We start from the raw sequence: 27,600 nt of genomic DNA, 5'->3' as shown, positions 1-27,600 counted from the left end.
AACGCTGGAGGAGGCGCTCTCCTCGTGACGGGGCACCGTGTCTGTCATCCACGTCAACAGCCACAACCCAGTCAAGGGCTTCTTCCAGACCGGCAACGACAAGGCAGACGCCGCAGCAAAGGGAGTGTGGACGCTGCAGGAAGCTCGGCAGCTGCACGAGTCGCTCCACATCGGAGCCAAAGCACTGGCGAGGAGATGCGGGATCTCGACCGTGGACGCAAAACATGTAGTGGCCACTTGCCCTCACTGCCAGAAGTCGCCCCTATGGACCAGTGGGGTCAACCCAAGAGGTCTCAAGGCCTCGGAAATCTGGCAGTCGGACTTCACCTTATGTCAACTGCTAAAGCCCCGAGCATGGATTGCAGTGACAGTGGACACTTACAGCGGAGCGATCGTAGCCACACAGCACCCCAAAGCTAACTCTAAGGCCACAATGCAGCACTGGCTGACAGCTATGGCATGGCTTGGTATCCCCAAGCAAATCAAAACTGACAACGGTTCCAATTTCATTTCCAAACCAGTGCAAGAATTCGCCTCAAAATGGGGCATCACCTTAGTACAAGGTATCCCATATAACAGTACCGGGCAAGCCATAGTTGAGCGAGCAAACCAGACCCTGAAAGCTAAGCTAGAAGTATTGGCAAAGGCAGAGGGCTTTACCAATTCCGTTCCCCCAGGAGACCAAGCGCGTATACTGGCAACAGCTTTGCTAGCGCTGAATCAGTTCCCTAGAGGAGATGAGGCAGACAGTCCTGTTCGAAAGCACTGGGCCACTCGAGCCCTAGAGGAGGGCCCACAGGTTGTAATCAAAAACGAACTGGGCGAATGGGAACGGGGCTGGAGACTGGTACTCACGGGACAGGGGTATGCAGCGGTTAAAAAAGAGGGCAAGATCAAGTGGTGCCCACTTAAGTCAATCAAGCCAGACCTTCAGAATGAGACTAACGAGAATTGCGAGTTTCTCTTTACAGGACATACTCGTGGGTCGTCCCTGTAACGCGTACATCCCGGCTCCAGAGAAAAGCGACGAGCCACCAAAACGCCGGACAGCACCCAAGAGTCCTACACCGGTGAGACCCAGACAGCAACGGTGGCTTTGTGTGATCTTGCTATTAGGGCTCATCGCCGAGGGGCGAGCCAACCCAGACTATCACCCCCATCAGCCATTCAGGTGGGTCATGCAGCATCTTTCAAGTGACAAGGTGTTCAAAGAAATCACCACGGCAGGCACCCCATCCTTCGTGTTCCATATCACCGACCTGTTTCCAGGACGACCAAAACTACGACCCCATCACCCGCACATCATGTACATGTACCTGTCCTACTGGTGTCCAGCCTCCAACCCTGGGAAGAAGTACTGTAACTACCCGGGGTGGGGATATTGCGGGCACTGGGGCTGTGAAACCATTGTCACAGATGCCAGACCATCGGGAGAAGGGTGGGAACTGCAAGAGCCTGATAGATTCTTGCAGTTTACCTGGGCACCTACCGGCTGTAAAAAGCCTGCCCTCAAGGGAGGGGTCTATGACAACTATCATACACAACCCAAATATCGGAAGTGCACGGACTAGAACATGACGGTCCTGCAGCCAGAACACCCTAGTTGGGCCACAGGCAGAACATGGACGGTAGTCCTCAAGGCGCCAAAAGAGTGGGTGAACGTGCGAATTATCAGGCTCCAACCACCGGCACCCTGACCGGTAGGACCCAATATGGTTATCAAGGACGTGCTAAAAGGGGAAAATGTCACCCATCCCAAACCACTACCCACAAAGGCCACCGATATCCCGACCGGCCATGCAGATGCCTTCCAAATAGGCCGCTTAGCCGAGTCGGACTCAGACCCAATCTTCCGCATGCTAGAGGCTACCTTTCTATCCTTGAACGAATCCAACCCAAACCTAACCAATTCTTGCTGGCTTTGTTACGATGTTAAACCTCCTTTCTATGAGGGAGTCGCTCTAGACACCCCCTTCAGTTACTCCACAGCCGAAGCCCCTCACCAGTGCAGATGGGACACCCCCCGTAGGGGAATCACCCTGAGTCAAGTCACAGGCCGGGGCAAATGCTTTGGCAATGCAGCCTTGGCGAAGCAGAAAGGCAACCTCTGCACCGAAGTCGTCAAGCCCAACAGAAAGATCAACAAGTGGGCGGTCCCATCCGCATCTGGGATGTGGGTTTGTCAGAAATCTGGGGTAAGTCCTTGCGTGTTCCTTGCCAAATTCAATGACGCTACCGATTTCTGTGTCCAAGTTCTGATTGTTCCTAGGGTCCTGTACCACTCAGACGAGGAGGTGTACCACGTCTTCGAGGAGCCCGGCCGACTCCACAAAAGAGAAATAATAACGGGAGTGACTATCGCAATGCTGCTCGGCCTGGGAGCAGCTGGCACAGCCACAGGTGTCTCGGCCCTCGCGACCCGACACCAAGGGCTTGCTCAGCTGCAAATGACCATCGATGAGGACCTGAAGAGGATCGAGAAATCCATCTCCTTTCTAGAGAAATCAGTTTCCTCGCTTTCGGAAGTGGTCTTACAGAACAGGCGAGGACTGGACCTCTTGTTCATGCAACAAGGAGGTCTGTGTGCCGCCTTGAAGGAGGAATGCTGCTTCTATGCGGACCACACAGGAGTCATTAAAGACTCCATGGCAGAACTCCGAGATAGACTGGCTCAAAGAAAGAAAGAGAGGGAAACCCAACAGAGCTGGTTCGAGTCCTGGTTCAATCAATCACCATGGCTCACCACCCTAATTTCCACCCTAGTAGGTCCGCTAGCGATACTGCTTTTAACCTTCACATTCGGACCTTGCCTGCTAAACAGGCTGGTCTCATTCGTTCAAGCTCGCCTAGAACGGGCCAACATCCTGTTCATAGGCCGGCAACAAATGCTGTGAACCAAAAACCGAGGACACTGCCAGTCGCAGAGGTTCTCTAAACTTCCCTTGCGAAGATTACTCAGGTTTACCAAAAAAAACCCTTTTCCCTTATCACATTACAACTTTATACCTCACCTTAGTGCCTATGTTTATAACTACCTCATTCATTAGTAAAAAAGTGGGGGGGAGATGTGGTAGATAGGGACAGGCGAACGGAAGATCTCGGGATGTGACGGAAAGCTAGACCCTTCCCCCCTTCTTCCTGCTATAGTTAATCAATTACCCCTAAAGCATGCAGCCCCTCCTAAACTCAGTAGTTTTCCACTCCTTACTAACCCTAGCCAGACCCACCATCCCCTTCTGACGTAGTGAAGCCCCCTTGACTATTTAACCCCATAAGATAAGATAATAAACGCCATTTGACCATCCACCACATTGGTGTCTGTGCACGTCTGTGGCCCGAGTGACCTGGGGGAGGCCGGGTTGCCGTGCTGTGTCTCGAAACCAGGTTGCCCGCCTTCTCATCAGAAGGCGACAGGAGCCAGAGAATTTGGATATTTTTGAAAAAGACTGGGAACAGTGCCAGCTTGGTAAAACTAATTAGAGGACTCCCCCTTGTGATTTAGCTTTGATATTTGAGATACGGGGCTGTGTTTGTGGAATATCTGCCTGTAAGCAAGAGTAGCGCCTTGTGTACAAGGAGAGAACAAAAGGCTACTCGTAAAGTTAAAGATCAGTTAAATAGGAGAAGGAAGTAGCCAGTTATTTGAGTTATTGGAGAAGGGAGGTTTGAATAACTTAGAGGAGATGACAGAGATAATGAGAACTGAGTGTGCCCAGTATATTTTCGTACACCAAGACTGCCAGGCCAAGGCAAAGCGTTGGGATAAAATAAAGGAGCATTGGGAAAAAAGAGAGGACAATGGGTACCGGCCAGAGCAACGAGATTTCTAAAACCAGCCCTTTGGGCTGCATTTTGGCACACTGGAGACAACTAGTGGGGTATGGGGGTATTGATAATGAAAGAAATCTTGTGAAATTTTGTACACGGTGGTGGCCACTTTATAAATTGGGAGAAGGTATCCGGTGGCCACCTGCTGGTTCTTTGGACTACGAAACCTTATTGCACTTGATGTTATTTTTAAGAAGGGAATAAAAATGGGAGGAGGTGACATACGCTGATATGTTTTTCTCTCTCCAAAACCATCCTGAATGGCAGAGAAGTTGTGGGATTAGACCTCCCTCTGACCCCTTCATACTAGATCTGGAAAAAGACAACAAGGCAAATAGAGGGAAACCCAAGAATTGCTGTGATGCCTGCTCTATAAACCAAAGGTGCACACAGCCTGATAAAGTTTATCATGCAGAAAAACAAGAACAGGAGTTAACGGACTTGCTCAGGCCACCCCCTAAAAGGCAGGGCAGACAAACAGAAGAAACAGGTTTAGGGGAATTGCCACACTTAACCCCTACTTCAGCACCCTTAGAAAAGAAAAAGACTGAGCAGCCTACTCCCTCACCTGCCAAATCATCATACCCATGTAGTAGTGATAGTGATCACGAATCATCTTCCCCCAGTAGCCCACCTCCCCAAAGTAGTCCAGTAGCAACCCAAATTAGAAGCCAAACAAAAGAGATAATACAAGCACCCTTACTGGAGGCAGTGGGACCAGAGGGAACGAGGATGTTATTTAAAGTACCCTTTTCTACAGTTGATGTAGAGGCATAGGAGAAAGTTGCCAAGAACTCTTGAGGTGATCCGATAGGCACCGCCAAGAAATTCAGGTTTATGGTTAAACAACAGAATCCAGACTGGGCAGACATCCAGCTAATGCTGGAAGCTTTAACTAAAACAGAAAAGCAATTAGTTTTGAAGACAGCAGGGGATTTAGCAGAAGATTTTCTTAGGGGAACAAATCAGGATGTTAAAGAATTTTTCCCTCTCCAGGATCCGAATTAGGATCCAAATAGTCAACTTCATAAAGACATATTAGAGAATTATCAAGAATTTATAATAAAAGGAATGGAGAGGGCGATACCTACAACCATAAATTGGTCAGCTCTTTACGCAGTTAAGCAAGGCCCTTCAGAAAGCCCTTCTGAATTTTTAGATAAATTGCGAGACACAATGTGATGTCATATGTCCCTAGATCCTGCATCTGAAGAAGGGATACAACAATTGGTGAATTTATTTTTAGGACAATCCATGGGGGATATTAGGCGCAAATTCCAGAAGATTAAGGGGCCAATGGGACAGAACTTAGAGACCTTACTAGATGAAGCATGGAGAGTTTTTAGCAATTGAGAAGAAAAATATAAACAAGGGATGAGAAAATTAGTAGCAGTAGCAAGAGAAGAAGGAAAAGGGAGACGTGGGCAGGGGCCACCTAAACAGGGGCCACCTAAACAAGGTCCACCTCAGCTCGGGAAAGACCAATGTGCACTGTGCAGGAAATTTGGTCACTGGAAAAACCAATGTCCTGAGTGGAGAGCAGGCAATGAACAAAGAAGAGGGAACCCCAAAAGGGAGGGGGTGGTAGCACATGTCAAAGAAGACTGAGGAGGACCAGAGGGTCTCACCCTAGTGGACTCTCTGGTTATAATTAAGCTAGGGAATAAAGGAAGAGAAATGGAATTTTTAGTAGACACAGGAGCAACATATTCATTGTTGAATAAGGCTCTAATGCCTATAACAGATTACTATGTTATGGTAAGAGGGGCAATTGGCCAAACTGAGAAAGTGTATTTTGCAAACCATTAAAATACAAACTTGGGAAGCAATGGGGGATCCATAAATTTTTATATATGCCCAATGCCCCAAAAGCACTTTTGGGCATAGATTTATTGGAACAGGGAGAAGCAAAGATCATATTTAAGAACAGGGATATTCTTTTGGAAGTGAAAGATCAATAGTACGTGGAAATATTAGGCTTAATATTAACAATTAATGAGGCAATTAATGAGATTAAAACTAAAGATGAAGAAAATATTTACAAGGAAATAATGGATCAGGTATTTCCTAGAGTATGGGACTCTAATACACCGGGAAGAGCAAAGAATGCATCCCCTGTGCAGGTTAAGCTTAGGGAAGGAAAGCAACCAGCTAGGGTCAAACAGTATCCCCTAAAAAAAAAAGATAGGGGAAGGATCAGACCGATAATTTAAAACTTTTTGCAGATAGAGTTATTAAAAGAATGTCAATCTGATTTTAACACTCCCATTTTACCAGTTAAAAAGCCTGATGGATCATATAGATTAGTACAGGATTTGCGAGCTGTTAACAAAATAACTGAGGACTTATACTCAGTGGTTGCAAACCCTTATACATTATTAATGTTTGACACCTGAACTAACCTGATTCACTGTTTTAGATTTGAAGGATGCTTTCTTTTGCCTGCCTCTCCACAGAGATAGCCAGAAAATCTTTCCATTTGAATGGGAAAACCCAAAGACAGATCGTAAGACTCAGCTCACGTGGACGGTTTTGCCCCAAGGTTTCAAAAATAGTCCCACGATATTCGGAGAAAAACTTGCAAGGGACCTAGAATCCTGGGAAGCTCCATCAGAAGAAGGGCAGCTGTTGCAGTACGTGGACGACCTGCTGATAGCTACTCAAATCCAAGAGGCATGTATAAATTGGGCAGTAAGCCTCCTGAACTTTTTAGGTTTACAAGGGTATCGAGTATCTCAAAAGAAGGCTCAGATGGTGAAACAGTTATCTATCTGGGCTACAAGATCAGTGCTGGACAAAGGACATTAGGGCAAGGTCATAAAGAGGCAATATGCCAGACTCCGAAACCCTAATCAGTAAAAGAACTGAGAACCTTTTTGGGGATGACAGGGTGCTGCAGATTGTGAATTTACAATTATGGACTGTTGGTTAAACCCCTGTATGCCCTAATCACAGAAGGAAATAGAGATCTTCAATGGACAGAAGAAGCTACCTAAGCCTTCGACCAATTAAAGAAAGCCCTTATGTCAGCCCCAGTCTTGGGACTTCCAGATGTGAGTAAACCATTTTTCCTGTTTTCTCACAAGAAGCAGGGGATCGCCCTAGGAATACTAGCACAGGACCTGGGCCCATATTGGAGGGTGGTTGCTTACTTTTCTAAACAACTAGATGCAGCAGCAAAAGGGTGGCCAGGGTGTCTTAGAGCTGTTGCTGCAGTGGTGCTGAACACCCAGGAAGCACGCAAATTCACCCTGGGCCAGAAGATGACTGTGCTAGTGTCCCATACAGTATCTGCAGTGCTGGAAGTAAAAGGGGGACATTGGGTCTCCCCACAGAGATTCCTGAAGTACCAAGCTATAATGGTCGAACAAGATGTTGTAAGGTCACTAACCTTATGAACCCAGCTTCCTTTCTCAGTGGGAAGACAGGAGAACTGGTGATTCATGATTGTCTGGAGACCATTGAGGCCACCTACTCCAGTTGACTGGATCTGAAAGACACTCCTCTTGAGGACACTGAGAACTGGTTCACTGATGGAAGCAGTTATGTCGTCAGTAGGAAGAGGCATGCTGGGTATGCAGTCACCACTTGCAGAGAGGTGATAGTCTGGACCATTGTCAACAAACACCTCTGCACAAAAGGCTGAAATAATTGCTTTAACCCGTGTCTTAAAATTGGCAAAGGGAAAAGAAATTAACATCTATGGTTTCACTGGCCCCACATTGGGCTTCTCCCTGGGGGTTCCCTTGGTGGGGGAAGCCCTCCTGGAGCAATTCTGTGTCAGGAACGAGAGACGCATTGGACTTTTTCGGTCTTCAGCTTCTTGTTTACTGTTATCTTATCAAAACTTCAGCACGCCATCTGCACCAGACCTTGCATGCAGGAAAAACAGCACGAAAATGGCCCCAGATGTGCAGTTTCAAGGTCTTTTTAAGGCTGAACTAAAGCTAGACTACCCAATTAAGAAATGACACCTAGATTATTTTCCCTTTTAACCCAATAACCGATCCCTCAAGACCTGCAATGCGGCCATGGCGATAGTCATGAGAGATACAACTTTCCAGGCTAGCATTTCTACCCAAAATCTATTCATCTTTCCTGAGTAAGTTTCAATTTCAGTTCATTATCACCCAGTGTTGCTTTCCAAAGACCTTCTGGAGCCTTCTTCACTCATGTATGATGAATCCAAGCGTTCTGTTCCTTAATCTTGATTGCAGTATCGGTGGCGAGAAGCACCTGGAATGGTTCTTCCCACTGCAGCTCCAAGGTCTTTTCTGTAAAAGACTTAACATACACATAATCACCAGGTTGTATGTAGTGTACTGGGCTGTCTAATTCTCTGCTTCGAGCTCCAGCCATATGCTTTTCAATTTCTCCGAGTTGTTTATTTAGGGCCACCATGTACCTGTGTAGGGTTTCTTCCCCCACTTGGGCTGGTGTTCCCTCTTGTACCTCATATGACCTTCCATAGAGGATCTCAAAAAGACTCAATTTCTCTTTTGTCCTTGGTTTAATCCAAATCCACAACAATGCTAATGGAAGAGCCTGGGGCCAAGGTAATTTGGCTTCTTGTCCTAAACTAACAATTTGCGGATTAATCAAATGATTCATTTTCTCTATGTGGCCGCTTGACTGGGGGTAACAGGGTGTCTTGGTTTGGAAAGAAAGGTGTCTGCTAAGGAAGGCAGGAGCCTCCCATGAAAAAAAAAATGTAGACCTCCTCCCTCCAAATTGTTATAAATTTGAAATTAGGGGGGGGGGTCTCAGGCAAAAATATGGGAGCAGGAATAAGAGTTCTTTATTAGGGAAGAAAATAAAAAGAAAAAATAAACAATGCAGTAAACTAAAACAACACTGAAAGAGTCAGAATACAACCTGACACTATTGGTGGCTCCAATATAGAGAACGGGATGTGCCCTGGCATGTCTGGCCCCTGCTGCTGGACCAAATGGCGGCAGCTGTGGTGTTTCACCCCAGAGACACCTTTGGCTAGCTGGATGTCGCAGCTGAGCGCATGGAGACAAGTCCAGACATGCCGGAGCTCAGGTGGTGGTGGGATGGAGCTTCCTCTCGCAGAGGGTCCGCTCCTCAGGTTTCCTTCTGATAGAGGATCCTTTAAGGCTATGGTGAAGGAAAAGAGTCGGTTTTGATGGAGGGTTTAATCCAGAGCTTTTATTCTGGCCCACAGGCCTCTGAATGTAGCAACGGCTACAAACAGAACTCCGAATTCAGTCACTGCTCCATCAGAACTGTCTGGACTGCATGGTTCCCCTTTCTTTTACCTGGGGGAGGGGAGGGAGGAAGGGATAGGGAGCCCACCAACCAGGTACAGGAGAGGAGGTCTCAGGGGACAAAGGACACCTGGATAGCCCAATGCCCCCTGGGGGTGGAGGGCATCTTTTGAACTTGCCCAATCACACGATGCACTTCTGGAATGCCAGGAGTGACAGACAGTGCTCAGCAGGGGTTAGGGTGGGGAAAGAAGGAGTGATTGACACACCTGGGAGGACACCTTCAGGGGAGAAAACCAGGGTTCTGGGGTAACCCATGAATTCACACCCCAACACCTCCCCCTTGTTTTGTTTAAAATGAAGAGGACTTGGTCTGGGGGGCAGAATGCTCACCAAACCATGGTTGGTAAGTTGGTTCCCCGCCTTCAGGAGGGTCCGTATCTTCAACTGAGGCTTCCAGGTCATCCATTGGAGCACTAGGGGCTTCCAAATGGTAGACTTCAGGAGGGGGGAAGATGAGTTTGAAATTAGCTTGTAAACCATGCGCTTGATCAGCCCAAAAAAAAATGCTAACAACTACAATTACAATAACTAGAACGAACAGTACTAAAAACACAGTTTTCAGAATAGATCCCAACCAGCCCAAGAGTCCCCAGCCCTTGAACAGTCCACTCAGCCAGTAGTCTGTTTCTCTCTTGATGTTGTTCATCATGGTGTTCATGTTGTCGATCGCGGCATGGACGTTCTCTGCTTTCAATGACAAGTTGAGGCAGCAGAGACCTTCAAATTCTTCACAGCAATGGTTGTGCAGGAGGAACAGAGAGTCTATGGCTGCCCTGTTTTGAATCATGGCTTGCCTGGTAATTTCCTCATCTGATAAGAGGTCACTTAGGGCAGTAGAAGTGAGGTTTGCCTGTTTTGCAACCCAACATTCCAATTGGCCTAATTTTCCCCTGCTTTTTGCTGCCTAGACCCACTGCAGAAGGACTGTAATTGCGGTGGCCTTAAATCTGGACCAGTGAACAATGTCCAAATTACAGTTTGGGTCTAATTGCCTTAGGTCCCTTTTTTGGATAGCCACTTTATGTGTATTGGTTTTTATTTGCCAATGCATTAGATTTGTTCGATTTGGAGTAAACAGGCTCAGCTTGCCAAAGGTGCATGGACCTCCGAGCAGACGAGGGGGGAGGCCTGCCCATGCTCCATATGCTTGCTTTGGGCTGAGGGACTATCCAGGAGATCGCTGGTGGAATGATCGCGAGTAGGACGAGGAACAAACTCGGTCTCATGGTGTCTTGAGACTGCACACGAACAGCAGGATCTAAACCGGTTAAAGGAAACTCAAGACAGAAACATATTACAAACTATTCCAGGTAGGAGGTGTAAATGGAATTTCTTCCAGGGAACACGCACGGCGTCTCCTCCTTCAGGCAGCATTAGCAACCTGGGGCGCTTCTATAAACCTCCCTGAGACCTTGGGGATGTAAGGCCTTACCCATTTGGATGGAACCCACTTTAAACCAGAGAGGGTGGACACGCAGGCGTATCCACATCCCCATGCAACCAATTTGTAAGATCCAACTGTCTTCCAAGTCTCAGCGTCCTTTACTAAGACTGGAGGCTTTTCTTTCACTGACATCTGACAGCTCCCCCCAAAGTGGCGTACGATGGGCAGACTCAGGTTGTCAAAAGAACAGTCCAGAAAATTAATTGTGAACAGTGCTCTGGACAGCCGGATGTGGGAAGGTTCCACTTTCAGGACCTGATGTTGCTGATCCAGGACTCTTTTGATATCACGGTGAGTCCTTTCCACCATGGCTTGACCTGTAGGGGAGTAGGGGATGCCTTGTTTGTGCTCTACTCCCCATTGCTGCAGGAAACTCCTGAATTCCTTGGATTTGTAAGTGGGCCCGTTATCAGTTTTCAACTCCTTGGGGATGCCCATGAAAGAGAAAGCCTGTAGGAGGTGCTTTATGGCATCAGAGGATGATTCTCCCATGTGGGCAGAGGCATAGACCGCTCCAGAAAAGGTATCTACACTGACATGAACATATTTCTGCCATCCGAATGATTGTATGTGTGTTACATCTGTTTGCCACAGTCCACAACTGTTCAACCCCCTCGGGTTTGCTCCCACCCATGGAGGTGTGGCAACTTACCTGAGATGATAAATTTGAATGGCAGGTCAGGCCAACATCATTTGGCCTGTCTTGTGGACATTGATGACTGAACTTTTTCTAGAGCTTTCTGTGCCTCTGGGGTAATAGGCCTAGGAGAACTCGGGTCCTCTCCCCCTTTCAATAAATTGAAAGGAGGGGCAAGGTCCTCGTTGGTCAGTCCTAGCCAGGGCCTTACCCAATTTAAAGACCCACATAACTTGTGGACATCCACAAGTGTCTCAATCTTCGTTTTGATTTCCAATTTTTGAGGAACAATGGTCCTCTTTCCAATTTCCAAGCCCAAATATTCCAAGGTGGCATCTTTTGAATTTTATTTTCCTGGAGCTTGAACCCTGCAACAATCAATGTATCGATTGTTAGGTCAAGCGCATGGGTGAGTAAATCATCATTGGGGGCACACACAAGGATATCATCCATGTAATGATATATGATGGCCTTTTCTGCGGCTGCATGCACTGGGGACAGTAAGGAAGAGACATACCACTGGCAGATTGATGGCGAGGCTTTCAGTCCTTGAGGAAGAACTTTCCAATGGTACCTCTTCCTCAGGGATTCCCTGTTTATAGTGGGGACCGAGAATGCAAAACGCGGTGCATCGTCAGGGTGTAGGGGAATTTGGAAGAAACAACCCTTTATATCAATGACAGCCAATTTCCAATTTTGGGGGAGCATCGCTGGGGATGGCATACCAGGTTGGAGAGAGCCCATATCTTCAATGACATTATTAATTTGTCGGAGGTCGTGGAGGAGCCGCCATCTCTTTTTGTCAGCCTTCTGGATGACAAACACTGGAGAGTTCCAGGGAGACGTGGTCTCCACAATGTGACCTTTTTTCATCTGCTCTTCCACTAGCTCCTCGAGCGCCTTTAGTTTTTGTTTACTGAGCAGCCACTGTTCTACCCAGACTGGTGTATCTGTCTTCCAATCCAATTTTTGGGTAGGGCGCTTCTCAGTGACCGCTGCCCAAAAATCCTGTGGAGAGTCTGGAATGTCAGTTGTGACTCCCCATTGGGCCACTAGGTCTCTCCCCAACAAAGGCTCTGGATAATCCAACACAAACGGACGTAGATTTGCCAACTGTCCGTTTGGCCCCTCGATTTGGATGACGCTCTTAGATTGACTCACCAATTGCATGCCCCCTATACCTGGGACGTGCCCAGCCACGTTTTGCAAAGGCCAATGTGCTGGCCAATCCTGTGCTGGGATTACTGTGCAGTCCGCGCCCGTGTCTACAAGCATCTCAATGCGTTTTGACTCCCCACTCCCTCTGACATTACACCAGATTTTGGGTTTGTCCTTCCCAATAGCTTGGACCCGGGCGACTGTGGGCCCTTGTTTTTCGGTGCCTTCAGGTAGACTCGGCACCAGGATAGCTTGTGCTACGATTTGTCCTTTGGGAAGAAACGGGGGTGGGTGGAAACAGTGCAGCCAGAGAACAAATTGCTCAGGATCTGATGTTATCATTCCTGGACCAATTACGATCTCTTGTGGTGTGTGTTTGGTGTCCCCAATGACGATGTACTTACAGGAAATTTGGTGCCAAGTACCCTGCTGTTGTGGGTTCACAGAGACAAAATGCCAGCCAGTGTCTTTCAGGTGGAGTGGTTTTGTCAGCTGCAACCTGAAAGGCTCATTGATAGAGGTTGTGGTTAGAATCGGTTCACCTAAGTCACAGCAAAGGTTATTTGGTATCACATCCGGTGGTGGACCAGCAGAAGTGGTCTTTGAAGCATCTGCTTCACGTAGAGAAATTGGGATGTTACCGCACGCTTGGTCTTTTTCGCTTCCCTCATTCCCTTGGCCTGCTCTTTTTGTGTCTGCATGCCTGGCAGGCTGGTGGTCCCATTTAGTTTTTTTGTTGTTGTTGACCCCCTGGGAATGCTTGTAGTTCTCCACCCCTGCTATTTTTAAATTCATCAAATTGCTTTTTCAGGGGACACTGATTAACCCAGTGCCCAAGGTTCTTACAAAGCAGGCATGGCTTTGTGGGGTCAACCATTGCTGGTCTTCACTGCTGCCCAGTGTGCCACTGTGCTGATGGAATGGGCACTGAGCTGGAAACAGCAACTCTCTGTGGTGGTCTTGGCAGCAGCTTTGGTCTGGTGTCCTGAGCCACACTCATCAGATGCACTTTGCTGTTACAAACTAGAAGCATATCTTTTAGTGTAGGAGGGGGTTCTAAAGGTAAGCTTAAAACTGCAGCTCAACACTGTTCATTTGCGTTTGCAAATGCCATTTCCTCTAAAACTTCTTCTCTTGCATTTTCTTTCCTAACTTGGATTTCGATAGCTCTAGTTAACCTTTCCACAAATTTCAAAAAAGGCTCTGATGGTAGCTGTTTGATCTTACTATATGGCTCGAGAGGGCCATCAGGTTGAAGTGTGAAGAAGGCTTTTTCAGCTGCATCTTTGACTCTCTCAAGGACTACCACAGGGATTACTGCCGCTTGGACTGGGACCAGAGACCATTGGCCCTCACCAGAGAGATGCTCAATTGTAATTGGCACGCCATTGGCATCCTTTGCTGTGTTTGGATCAGCATGCAAGTCTGGGAGAGCCTCTTTCAGCAGTTGTTTCCATGCCACTTCCCATAGTTTGAATTCTGTGGAGGTCATGAGGCATGAAAAAAGCTGCTTTAAATAATGTGGGACTAATACAGTCCTACCCAGTTCGGCCTTAAAAAGGCCACAGAAGTATGGGTTCTGTGGGCCATACTGTTGGTGTGTTTTGCAGATCTCTTTTATTATTTGCTGTGCAAAAGCTTTCCAATTATCAGTTGTGGCTCCTCCCCCTTGCCCTGCATGCTGATATGTAACAGGGGCGAGTGAGAAATTGGGACCCTGTATTGGGTCGGGAGTTCCCTGTTTCTTTTCCCTTAAATGGGAAGCATTGAGATCACTGGTGTGGCTACAGGGACAAGGAGTGGGCATGCCCCCACCGTGGGAACCTGGGGAGGGGGTGGGGACAGGGGTTTGGCAGGGGGCAGGGATGCCTGGTGACATCACGTCAGCAGATGCCCCTTTGGGGGGTAGGGGGGCGGAGCTGAGGAAGTGGCAGGTAAGGTAGGGGGAGGGAAGGTATCAGGAGGATCAGGGGGGGTGAGGGGAAAGAAAGGATTTTTGGGATGCTGAGGGGAATCATGGGAAGAAGGAGACCAGGTAGGGCATTGTGCCATGTGGCATCCTCCATTTTCTTGGCTCTCTGAGGACTGAAAGCCATTTGGGTGGTCACTGGTCTCCGAAAAATTAACATGTGCTCGGGGTTTCTGAGCTGGGGAGACAGGGGATTGGGGAGAATTCCATGTGGTCTGGCCAGGACTTTGTGGACAGTGGGACTCAGGCACTTTAAGATGCTCAGGGAGCTGCCTTCCCTGGGCATGATCAGAGTCTGCTGTCCTTAAAATACCAAGTTTTGGGATAGAGGGTTCAGGATTGGGGTGGGGAGAATTAGGAAGAGCAGAGGCACATTCCTTGTTATTTGGCTTTTCCTTCACTTCCCTTTGCTTGAGTAAAGCTGACCGAACTTGTAAACTCCAAAACACAAATTTGGCTGAAGACGTGTCCCCAGACCTTCCCAATGTTATCAGTTTTTGACCCACCATGTTCCAAAAGTGGGTATTGTGGACCTGTTCAGGAGAAACTTGCGGGAAGTGTAGAAAAAGCCACCGTACAAACTGTTTCAATTTTCCCTTAGAAAATGATACATTTCCACTAACTAAAATTCCTGTAATCTGATAATACAATCCTTTCTGTGCCGTGCTTAGCTTTGCCCCCACTGTAGATGTAAAATGCACTGCACAACCTCACACCGACCAAAAACAAACCTGAATTCGCTACCGATTTCCAAAAACTGCAGTTAAGAAGTGAAAACACCCAGATTTCAGCCCTGAACGTGCAGCAGGCTGTGCAACTTTTAAAACTGCCGCTGGCAGCAGCACGGGCTCCCCCATGCCACATGGCTGGGCAGCGGATCAGCGCCACCCGTGTGCGACAAGAAAGCCCGAGCCGCGGTTCTCCCCCTGCCACTCCAGGGAGCTGCCGCCGCCCACCATGCCGAGGTGGCAGGCAGAGCCCGCCCGCCTGTGCTGTGGAAAACCTGAAGGCCGCGCTGTGCCGCTGCGAAAGGAAGGGACAGAAAAAGCCCCCCCACTCCCTCTGAGCCGGCATCGCTGCTGCTGCCACGCAGGTTCTCAAAACAGCAGAGCTGTGCTGTCTGGGGCTGCACCTAACGTGCTGTCGCTCCCGAACTTGTGGGGCTGCGCAGACTTTCCGTGCTCGAAATAAGAGCAAAAAAGAAAAAGTCCTGCATCAGGGACTGTTTTTGAGCTCTCCGCCCCCCTATGGAGCGGGGATACTCACCCCAGTCGGTGCGGTCAGTGTCGTGGTCCAGTGGGGTCTACTCTTCAACTGAATAGCACTCGTCGAGGCAGGGGGAGCTACCCTATTGTTCTCTCAGAAGGTCTGCCTCACCAAAAAGGAGCTGAACTTTCCAGAAGTCCCAAAGTCTCTCCTGGAGAGCTGTCCTCACAGCTGCCATAAAGTCTCTCTGTGGTCTTGTGAAGTTCCGAGAGCTCCACTGTTGGGCGCCAAATATATTGGAGGCTCCTATATAGAGAACAGGACGTGCCCTGGCTTGTCTGGCCCCTGCTGCTGGACCAAATGGTGGCAACTGTGGTGTTTCACCCCAGAGACACCTTTGGCTAGCTGGATGTCGCAGTTGAGCGCATGGAGACAAGTCCAAGCAAGCTGGAGCTCAGGTGGCGGCGGGATGGAGCTTCCCTCGCAGAGGGTCTGTTCCTCAGGTTTCCTGCTGTCGGAGAATCCTTTACGGCGATGGTGAAGGAAAGGAGTCGGTTTTGATGGAGGGTTTAGTCCAGAGCTTTTATTCTGGCCCACAGGCCTCTGAATGTAGCAACGGCTCCAAACAGAACTCCCTGCAGGCCTCTGAATCCTGTCACTGCTCCATCAGAACTGTGTCCAGACCGGGTGGTTCCCCTTTCTTTTACCTGGGGGATGGGAGGGAGGAAGGGATAGAGAGCCCACCAACCAGGTACAGGAGAGGAGGTCTCAAGGGACAAAGGACACCTGGATAGCCCAATGCCCCCCTGGGGATGGAGAGCATCCTTTGAATCTGCCAATCAGTTGACGCACTTCTGGAATGCCAGGAGTGACAGACAGTGCTCAGCAGGGGTTAGGGTGGGGAAAGAAGGAGTGATTGACACACCTGGGAGGACACCTTCAGGGGAGAAAACCAGCGTTTGGGGGTAACCCATGAATTCACACCGCAACATGACACCCTGTTGGTCAGGGTATTGGTAGCAGTCCACTTGGGAATTATGGCTGCAGTCCTCCTGGAGTGTCAGGTGTGGTTCTGTTGGAGCAGTGATCCTGTAGAAAAGAGTGTAGTTTTCCTCTGAAGATGCAGTGGAAGAGGCAGCTGTTCCTCTGGGAAATCCATGGCAGAAAAAGCCATGCTGGGGTTCCAGAAACTCAAGATTATATGCAGGTAGAAATGCTTGGCTCCTCCTTCTGGGCGGAGCATCTCACAATGGGATGTTATAGTTCTTATCTGTCATGCAGTGACATTCAATAGCCCATTATCAGCAGATGTCTCCCCTGAGACAAGATTGGTTGTGGAAGAGATAAGGAAAACTGCCCACTTAATAGAAGACAACTGCCATACAGATGGCAAATGGAATACATCTTGCCTTGCAATCTGGGACATTATCCACCCCTTATTCCTTTTCCATCTGCATCACAATTAAACCTTACACACTGTTCTCACTTAAGACTAGGTTAACTTAACACAATGGGTTTCCCCATCCTTCTGCATTACCCACCAAGTGTAACCAGGTCCTTGAGCAAAAACAACCCCACGGATGGGTTTGTCTTTGCCTGAGGTGGGATTAATCCAAACAGTCTTTCTTAAAATAGCTTTCATATGTACCACAGGGACTTTATCTCCATCCACTGTGTGCAAGGGTTCAGACTGGGCAGGACCAGCTCGATTGATGGACCCTTGGGTGTTGACCATCCAGGTGGCTTTTGCTAAGTTCAGTTCCCAGTTTCTAAAAGTTGTCCTGCCAAGTGCCTTCAGGGTAGTCTTAAGTAGTCTGTTGCATCGTTCAAATTTTCAAGCAGCTGGTGCATGATAGGGGGTATGATATATCCATTCAATACCATGTTCCCTGGCCCAGGTGTTGAGAAGGCTGTTCTTGAAATGGGTCCCATTGTCTGACTCAATTCTCTCAGGGGTACCATGTCTCCACAGGACTTGCTTTTCCAGGCCTAAGATGGTGTTCCAGGCAGTGGCATGAGGCACAGGGTAGGTCTCCGACCATCCAGTGGTGGCTTCTGCCATGGTCAGCACGTAGTGCTTGCCTTGGCGTGTCTGGAGTAGTGTGATGCAGTCAATCTGCCAGGCCTCTCCATACTTGTACTTGGACCACCGCCCACCATACAGTAGGGGCTTCACTCGCTTGGCTTGCTTGATGGCAGCACACGTCTCACAGTCATGGATAACCTGAGAAATACTGTCTATGGTTAAATCCACCCCTCGGTCTCATGCCCACTTGTAGGTGGCATCTCTGCCCTGATGGCCTGAGGCATCACGGGCCCATCGAGCTAGGAACAACTCTCCCTTATATTGCCAATCTAGGTGTATCTTCGACACCTATATTTTTGCTTCCTGATCTACCTGCTCGTTTTGGTGTTCCTCATTAGCCCAACTCTTGGGGACATGGGCATCTACATGACGGACTTTCACAGATAGCTTCTCCACCTGAGTGGCAATGTCTTTCTATTCATCAGCAGCCCAGACTGGCTTTCCTCTACACTGCCAGTTGGCCTTTTTCCACCTTTCCAGCCAGCCCCACAGAGCATTGGCTACCATCCAAGAATCAGTATAAAGGTAGAGCTTTGGCCACTTCTCTCTCTCAGCAATGTCCAGGGACAGTTGAACAGCTTTGAGTTCAGCAAGTTGACTTGATCCACCTTCTCTTTTGGTAGCTTCTGCAACCTGTCATGTGGGGCTCCATACGGCTGCTTTCCACTTCCGGTTCATCCCTACGATGCAACAGGAACCGTCAGTGAAAAGAGCGTAGTGTGTTTCCTCTGCTGGTAGATGGTTGTAAGGTAGAGCTTCTTCAGCACGTGTCACTTGCTCTTGTTCCTCTTCATCAGTAAGACCAAAGTTTTCACCTTCCAGCCAGTTTGTAATTATCTCCAAAATCCCAGGATGATTCAGGTTTCCAATATGGGCATGCTGCATGATGAGAGAAATCCTCTTGCTCCATTGTAGCATCAGTGGTGTGGTGGGTAGTGGGAACCTTTCCTTTAAACATCCACCCCAGCACTGGTAGTCGGGGTGCCAGGAGGAGTTGTGCTTCCGTGCCAGTCACCTCTGAGGCAGCTTGGACTCCTTCATAGGAAGCCAAGATTTCCTTCTCTGTTGGAGTGTAGTTGGCTTTGGACATTCTGTAGCTTCAGCTCCAGAATCCTAGTGGTCGGCCTTGAGTCTCCTCAGGCACCTTCTGCCAAAGGATCCAGGACAGACCATGGCTCCCGGCTACAGAGTAGAGCACATTCTTCACCTCTGGTCCTGTCCTGACTGGGCCAAGGGCTACCACAGGAGCGATCTCGTGCTTGATCTGGGTAAAGGCTTATTGCTACTCAGGGCCCCAGTGGAAATCGTTCTTCTTGCAGGTGACCAGGTAGAGAGGGCTCACAATCTGACTGTACTCAGGAATATGCATTCTCCAAAAGCCTATGGTGCCTAGGAAAGGTTGTGTTTCCTTCTTGCTGGTTGGTGGAGACATCAAGGTGATCTTGTTGATGATGTCAGTGAGAATCTGACGCTGTCTGTCTTGCCACTTTACTCCCAGGAACTGAATCTCTCAAGCAGGTCCTTTGACTTTGCTCTTCTTGATGACGAAGCCAGCTTCTAGCAGAATCTGGATGATCCTCTCTCCTTCCTCAAATACTTCCATTGCCGTGTTCCCCCACACAGTGATGTCATCGATGTACTGGAGGTGTTCTGGAGCTTCACCCTTTTCCAGTGCAGCCTGGATCAGTCCATGACAGATGGTGGGGTTGTGCTTCCACCCCTGGGGCAGTCAGTTCCAGGTGTACAGTGTCGCTGTCGAGCAGGACGGGAACAGAGAACTCCAGATCAGAAGGCAAAGAAAATGAGCTCTGATTTATTTCAAATGTACCACTCTCTATATAGAGAACATCGAGAAGACTCATTTCATTGGTCTTAGAGTAAAAACATGTCACACCATTGGTGTGCAGTGAATGATGCACAGTGGCAGAGCATATCTATAAACAATGTGAATAACAAGATAGATTAGAGAATTATTTACATTCTTTCCCAACTGTTTCCCAGGCTCTTGCCTGGTTAGAAAACCTTTCTCTTTCTCTCTGACTGAGCTGAGAATATCCACATTTCCCCCTTTTTGTTTAAAGATGGAGGCAGTGCCCGTCATCTTCCTGCGGGGCCCCTTGCAGGAAAGAGGACAAACACAGCTCCGAGGTTTATCAGTTGACAATCAAAACCCCCATCAAACATTAGCTCAGTTCAGTCAAAGAGATTTCCACTTATTCTTACATTATAACTTGCTATCAACTTAACTACTAATTTCAAGAAACCCATCACCAACTCCAAAACATTGTTAGTCTGCGTGTTACAGAGGCAGCCTAACTCGTTGACAGTCTGTTTCCGGAAACTAAACAAATGTTCACTCTCCGCTTGTGGAGGGACCAGCTGGCTGATGGTCGATGTCTTGGTCCTCGTCTGAAGACCGTGATGGGTGGTCAGCACCATGGTCACTGTCTGAAGGCCGTCTGCTGACCACCTTCTGTTTCTGCTGTTGCAGGTCAGGGCGCACACACTTCGCAGGTATCCATCGTACCCCGGTACCTGTGGAGACACATGCATACCCGCGACCCCAAGTGATGAGGTTGTACGGGCCTTCCCACTTGTTTGTGGCAAGGTCCCGCACCCAGACCTTTGCTCGAGGCAAATGCGCCTCACCTGCTGGATGCAATGAAAGAAAATGATTCAGGATAACAGGAATCTCTGAATTTTGCAGCACTGTCAAATGGTTGATTGTATATAAAGCTTTCTCTAACCTACTGTGTGGGGTCTCCCCAGGCATTCCCCCTTTTTGTTTTTCCAGAACGCGCTTTAGAGTACCATGAGCGCGTTCAACGATGGCTTGACCAGTTGGCGAATGTGGAATGCCAAACTTGTGAGAGATTCCCCACAAGCGTAAAAACTGACGCATCTTCTGTGAGACATAGGCAGGGCCATTGTCAGTTTTCACACTTGAAGGTATTCCCAAAACTGCAAAAGCCATTCTCCAATGGGCAATCACATCACGACCCTTCTCCCCGGTGTGAGCAGATGCCCACATGGCGGAGGAGAAGGTGTCAATAGACACGTGCACATACTTGAGTCGACCAAACTCGGCAATGTGAGTGACATCCGTTTGCCAAAGCTGCAAGGCCTTTAGGCCTCTGGGGTTCACCCCCGCCGGTAAAGGCGCAGCAAACCCATGACAGTCAGCACAAGAACTGACAATGTCACGAGCTTCGGCTGACGTCAGATCTAATTGCTTCTGCAAAGTATGTGCACTTTGATGAAAGAAATCATGTGATGCCTTGGCTTGCGCAGTTCTGTCAGGCTGAGGCGCCACCCATGCCGGGTTGGCTAACCTGTCAGCCCTGGCGTTACCTTCTGTGATAAAACCTGGTAAAGTGGTGTGACTCCGAATGTGCAGGATGTAGTACGGATGAACCCGGGCCTGAATTGCGCACCACAAGGCTCTCAGCAACTGAAACAAAACTGCATTGTTGACCTCTTTCAGCAGTGAGCAGTCCAACTGCTGGGTTATGTCTGCAACATAAGCAGAGTCAGTGACCAAGTTCAAAGGCATCTGAGAAAATCTCTGAAACGCCATTGCAACAGCTTTCAGTTCAACCAATTGAGCTGAACCGGACACGTGGCCTTCCAACACTTGCCATCCAGACTCATCCTTCCAGGTCACAATGGCCTTTCCCGTTTTCCCTGAACCGTCGGTAAAGACGGTGGGTCCCCGCACTGGCACTCGACTGTTTTTTGGTCTTAAGGACAGATTGGTCATTTTTGCCAGTTGCAGTAATTTATGACTGGGCAGATGGTAAACAATTTGCCCTGGAAAATTTTGCAGCGCACTTTGCAAGGGAGCACTGTTAATGAAATACCATTCAAAAGTGTTCTGCTCCACTGGAAGAACGATCCTCGCGGGATCAGCTGCCATCAGTTGCAAACACCGATAACGGCATTTGATTATCAACTGGGCAAATAAATCAAGCAGCAAAGACGCCGTCTTTTTCAATTGATGGGGTAAAAAGACCCATTCCAAGATGTGCAAAGGATCAGGCCATTTGTCATTCCATTGGCCAATGACACCTGTGGGATGACTGTCTGGACAGGTAATGAAAACAGTGATATCAATGGAAGGGTCTACTCTATAAACTTGACGAGCAGACAAAGCCTGTTGGACCTCCTCCAACGCTTGTCGCGCTTCAGGAGTCAATTTCCGAGGTGAATTCAAATCTGGGTCCCCCTTTAAAAGGTTGAACAGAGGGGACATCCGCTCTGTAGTCAGTCCCAAATAGGGACATAACCAATTGATGACCCCAAGCAATTTTTGAGCATCATTCAGGGTCGTGATAGACTTTGGGAATTGCACCTCTTGATGCTGAATAGTTCGTTCAAGAATTTTGACTCCCAGGTACTTTCAAGGAGGATGGCTTTGAACCTTTTCCGGAGCCACTTGCAGTCCATATGAATGCAAGGCGGCGAACAACTGAGGCTTTCCCTTCAGCACTTCCTCCTGAGTGGGTGCCGCCACCAGGATGTCATCCATATAATGATAACAATACACGTCAGGGAACTGCTCGTGGACTCTGGACAAGGCCTGAGCCACATACCATTGACAAATAGTCGGACTGTTCTTGCAGCCCTGTGGCAAAACTTTCCATTGATATCTCCGTACAGACTCAGCATTGTTGATGGCAGGCACGGTAAAGGCAAACTTTGGCCTGTCATCAGGATGCAACGGGATGGTAAAGAAATAATCCTTCAGATCAACAATTAAGATTTTCCATCCCGCGGGGAGCATGGTAGGTGAGGGCATACCAGGCTGCAATGCCCCCATACTCTCCATGACTGCATTAACCTTCCGGAGGTCCTGTAACAGCCTCCACTTCCCTGACTTTTTCTTAATAACAAAAACAGGAGTGTTCCAGGGACTGGTAGAAGGTTCAATGTGTCCCTGGCGAAGCTGATCTTGAACTAAATCATGAAGGGTGACTAACTTTTCATGTGGTAGGGGCCACTGGTTCTCCCAGACAGGTCTGGTCACCAGCCACCATAAAGGCAGCATAGGATATTCTGCGCCCTTCTGCGCAGTGGCCCCTAGCAAAAACCCGTCCCGATCCGTACCCCCCAGGCTGCCAGCACATCCCGCCCCCAAAGAGTGATTGGAGCTGCAGTAACATAGGGCCGAACCTTAGCGGTCTGCCCTTCTGGATTTTTGATCAACACGGCCTGCCGACTCAGAAATGTCTGCGCCGCACCCCCCAACCCTTCAAGGGTTGCTCCCACAGAGTCCAAAGGCCACTTAGGAGGCCACACAGAAGAGGAGATGACTGTCACGTCGGCTCCGGTGTCGATCAAACCTTGCAGCTGAATCCAAGGTGGACTGGCACCTGGTAGAATCACGGAGCATGTCATTTGCGGACGGTCGGCAGAAATGACCACAGACCAGAAGATCTGCGGTGGTCCATTGGATCCAAAACCACCATCCCCACGCATCCGTTGATCTGCCCTGGGAACACATGACTGGAAAGGCACAAGTTGAGCAATGCGGGTCCCTGCCGGAATAACAACAGGGGGGGAGGGCGTGGAAACCATGGCACAAATTTGGACTGTAAAATCAGAATCAATGACACCCGGGTGCACAAAGATTCCTGAAAGGGTAGCACTAGATCGTCCTACCAACAATGCACTTAATCCATGGCCTAAAGGCCCGAATGCGTTCAGAGGAACCTTATGCACCTTACTAGAATTTAAGATGACTGCTGCTGCGGTGTGTACATCCACCCTGGCAGAGCCGCGGGTGCTGGCACTGAGTTGGCTGAGACACCCTGTGCTGGTGCTGTGCCCTGGGGGACCACTTGTGTAGGCGTGCAGTACCCCTGTGCGCTCTTGCCCCCGTTTCCCGAGCCCGTCAAACGCTTACCATTAGCATGGTAAGTAGACTTGCATTTGTTTGCAAAATGACCTGGTTTCCCACACCTGGAACACAAAAAGTTAGAGTCTGGCCCTTTCCTCATTTTTGCCCCCTGTACCTGCTTGCCCTTCTTTCTTCCCTTCTTGCGTCGACCAGTCCCAGAGGATGGCATGCCTGCCTGCAAGGTTGCTGCCAGGACAGACATTTTATTGTCCACCGTACCAACCTTGGAACAGGCTTCGACCATGTCTGTCAACGATGGGTCACCTGGCAACGCATTTATAATTTTCCTGCAGTCTTAATTTGCATTTTCCCTTGCCAAAGTCTTGCACAAGACCTGCCTCAAATTTTCATCCTCGATCTGCTTTTCCAAAGCAGCTGCAAGCCTTTCAACAAACGGCAAGAACAATTCCTTGGCTCCCTGTACTATTTTCACATATCGTTGCCTAGGAGCGGCCGTCTCCATAGTTTTCATCAATGCAGCAAAGCCCACCTTCTGGGCCTGCTCAAGGATGATGGGGTGCCAAGTAGCCTGAACATCAGGATTGGCAAAGGCATTCTGCCCCATGAGCGCATCCACCCCCACACCGAATCTAGGGTCTGCCTGAGGGTAATGTGCGTTCTCAATTGCAACCCTCTTGGCCAACCTCCTCCAGTTGTTCAGAAAAACGTCAAACTGCACAGGTTGAAATAACACAGAGGCCAGATGTTTAATATCATAGGGAGCCAGCAGGTCAGTGTTTATCACTCTTAGAACCTGCATCAGTGGAGCAGAGCCCAACCCATATTTTGCCAGCTTATCCTGCAAATCCTGCACAACCTTCCAGGCCATCACCTCGTGCCTATCCTGCTGCCCTGAATTCGGGACCGCTTTGTGCACGGGAAAGACCTGAAGCTTAGATTGTGATGATGCCTCTTTGCCCTCATCCCCTTGTGCCACCTCCGGAGAGGCCAGAGGAACCAACTGACCAGTAGCTACGGTCTCTTTCCCCTGGAGCGGCGGGTTCAAGACCGCACCCCCAGGTTTCCCCACCCGCTCTATCAGATCCCAGTCACAAGCCTCCAAAGCCCGTTGTCTGACCGCCTCCCAGAAGCTGTGGGGGTTTATCGGCCACACAGACACTCGACAGGGAGGCAGCGTCCACAGCTCTCTCTGAGACGCCTGTCCCCCCGGCGGTGCCGACGTTCCGACATTCGGTCACGCCCCCTCGGCGGAGTGGGGCAGGAGAGATCCTCACTGTCACTGCCAGCCCCCTGGGAGGGGGGCAAGCGGGACAGCCTGCGATCCGCACGGACAGGCGGGCTGACGGGAGGCAGCGAGGCCAGCGAAGCGGCTGTTGACCGCAAGACAGAAGAACTGGACGCAGCTTCCGAGCCCGCAGCTCCCGAGAAGGAGGGAGCAACCGCCGGTGATGGGGCGGGGACCGGAGCCGAGACCGGCACCTCGGTGGATCGTCCAATCGCAGGCGGCGGCACGAAGAGATCAGCCGGAGCCTGCGACACAACGGGTAAGGTGTGCGCCGAAGCTGCAGACATCGGAGGCACGAACGGCGCTGGCTGCTGGAACGCAGCAGGCAGCACGGGCGCCGAGGCCGCAGCGCTCGAAGCAAGAGGCAGAGGAGCCGCTGCGGCTGGAGCGGCGGGCGAAACCAGGGACAGAGGCGATGCTGTCGCCGCCACAGCGGGCGAGGCAGCGGGCGGAGCGACGAGCCCCGCGGCCGGCCGGGGTGGCGCCATGGCAGATGGGGCGGGGGCTGATCCCTCCCCGGACACAGAAATCCGTCCCACAGAGGGCAGACCCGAAAACGTCATGGTGGTGCCACCCAGCACATGCTGCTGCCCGACTGACGCCGGCACCGCGAAAGAAATCAAGTCAGCCGGTGTATCCGGCGCGCCATGGGGCAGGCCAGGAGGCAACTGCGCTCGCCCCGTCGGCAGAACTGGGGCCCCCACAGGCGGCGGGGGGCGTGCCAGGGGGTGGGTCAAAGAGTCCATCCCCGATCTCGGCGATGCTTGGGGGCGGGACCCATACATCTGCGCAGGCTCCATAGTCAACAGAGAAGGAGCCAGGGGGGCTGCACCCCCCGCTGCGTCACGTGCCGCGGGCCGCACCGCCCCTCCCCCCACCTGCAGTCCAGAAAGGGGGGCCAGCAATGGCTGAACCAACGGAGCCGTCTGCTCCACCACCGGACGGGCTCCAGGCTGCCGCGACGAAGGCGGGACAGCCCCCAACAAGCCCTGCAGTGTCGGATGTACCGAAGCCGATGGCTGCGACAAAGGCACCCCCACCTCCGCCTGAAAGGTGGTCGAAGCCATCGGCACCGCGCCCACAGTAGAACGCGCTTGCGCAGTCGGCTGCGGCACAGACTGCTGCGCAATCAGTGGCCGATCTGTCGGCAAAGAAGATCTCGGCTGAACGTAGTCACAGGGACGGGAATACTCGGGCTTAGCAGGAGTTCCCGGCGACATGTAGAGACCGCGGGGCGTCCCATCGTCTCTCGCAGACCTGCTCTGCGCCGTGCCGGGCCTGGGCACTGCCCCGCCCGCCTGCCGCTCACTGATTCCCGAGACACCCCTGCATATCGAAGCGGCATCTTCAGTTCCCGAGAACCCCCATTCGGAGTCACTGCTCCTCGGGGACTTATGAGGCAAGGCCGTATAAATGCATCCCCAGACTGCAAACAGAGCAGACACTGTAGCGTCCCCCTTCCTCACTTTCTTCATGAGGCACCGGCCCAACTCATTCCAGACCTTACGATCAAAGGCAAAACTAAGGTCTGCAGGGAATCCATGGTCCCGAGCCCAACTCAGGAGCCTGATGAAGTCATCATCCGAGACCTGGATACCCAGTTGTGGGGCCCAGCCTTGCCAAGCAGTCAAGACCACCCGTTCAGCTGTAGATGGCTGGTTCCCCATTGTTAGGAACCCTCCCCTTAGCAGACGTCCACTTCAAGAGACAGACAGTCCACTAGTTCAGGGAAAACCGTCCCACTCAGTTCTCGGCTTCTAAGAGCCGACCCGCGGTCCAGACAGGACCAAGCCTTCTCCGGAAGGCACACGGTTTCAGCGTTACCTCTCTCAGGAGGCCAAAGGTGTCCGGCCAGAGCCTCCAGGCTACTGGCGTGGAGCTGCGCAGCAAAGCACCCCCGCAAGACGGTGTGGTTCGGGGCTTCGGCCGACGCTGCAATTCCACGAGGGGTCACCAGATGTCGCTGTCGAGCAGGACGGGAACAGAGAACTCCAGATCAGAAGGCAAAGAAAATGAGCTCTGATTTATTTCAAATGTACCGCTCTATATATAGAGAACATCGAGAAGACTCATTTCATTGGTCTTAGAGTAAAAACATGTCACACCATTGGTGTGCAGTGAATGATGCACAGTAGCAGAACATATCTATAAACAATGTGAATAACAAGATAGATTAGAGAATTATTTACATTCTTTCCCAACTGTTTCCCAGGCTCTTGCCTGGTTAGAAAACCTTTCTCTTTCTCTCTGAGCTGAGAATATCCACATTTCCTCCGCTTTGTTTACAAAAAGAAAAAAGAAAAAAGAAAAGGCAGTGTTTGTGCCCTCCTGCAGGGCCCTTGCAGGAAAGAGAACAAACACAGCTCAAGAGCCTTATCAACTCCAATCAATCAAAACCTCAATTTGGATATTGACTCAGAACAGTCGAAGAGATTCCAAACTCTTAGTATAAATTTCAAGAAATCAGTTACCAACTCTAGGATAGTAACAACTCATTGTCAGTCTGCCAAGGGACTGGCAGTCCAACTTGTCAAAACCCATTTCCCAGTGTGAGCAGATGCCCACATGACAGAAAAGAAGGCATTAACAAACATGTGCACATACCCAAATCAGCCAAATTCACAATCTGGCAAGATGAGTAACATCTGTTTGCCACAGCTGCAAAGCCTTTAGGCCTCTGGGATTTATCCCAGCCAGTAAGGTGCAGCAGGTCAAGCCTTGGTTGGCATTCATCAAATTGCTTTTGCAAGGTGTGTGCACTTGATAGAAGAATCATGCAAGGCTTTTGGCCCATGCAGTCATGTCCTCAATGAACCACTTGAGTGACATATGA

This window comes from Vidua chalybeata, assembly GCF_026979565.1.
Source record: "Vidua chalybeata isolate OUT-0048 chromosome W unlocalized genomic scaffold, bVidCha1 merged haplotype SUPER_W_unloc_1, whole genome shotgun sequence".
Taxonomy (NCBI): domain Eukaryota; kingdom Metazoa; phylum Chordata; class Aves; order Passeriformes; family Viduidae; genus Vidua; species Vidua chalybeata.
Note: the sequence above shows the minus strand (reverse complement) of the source record.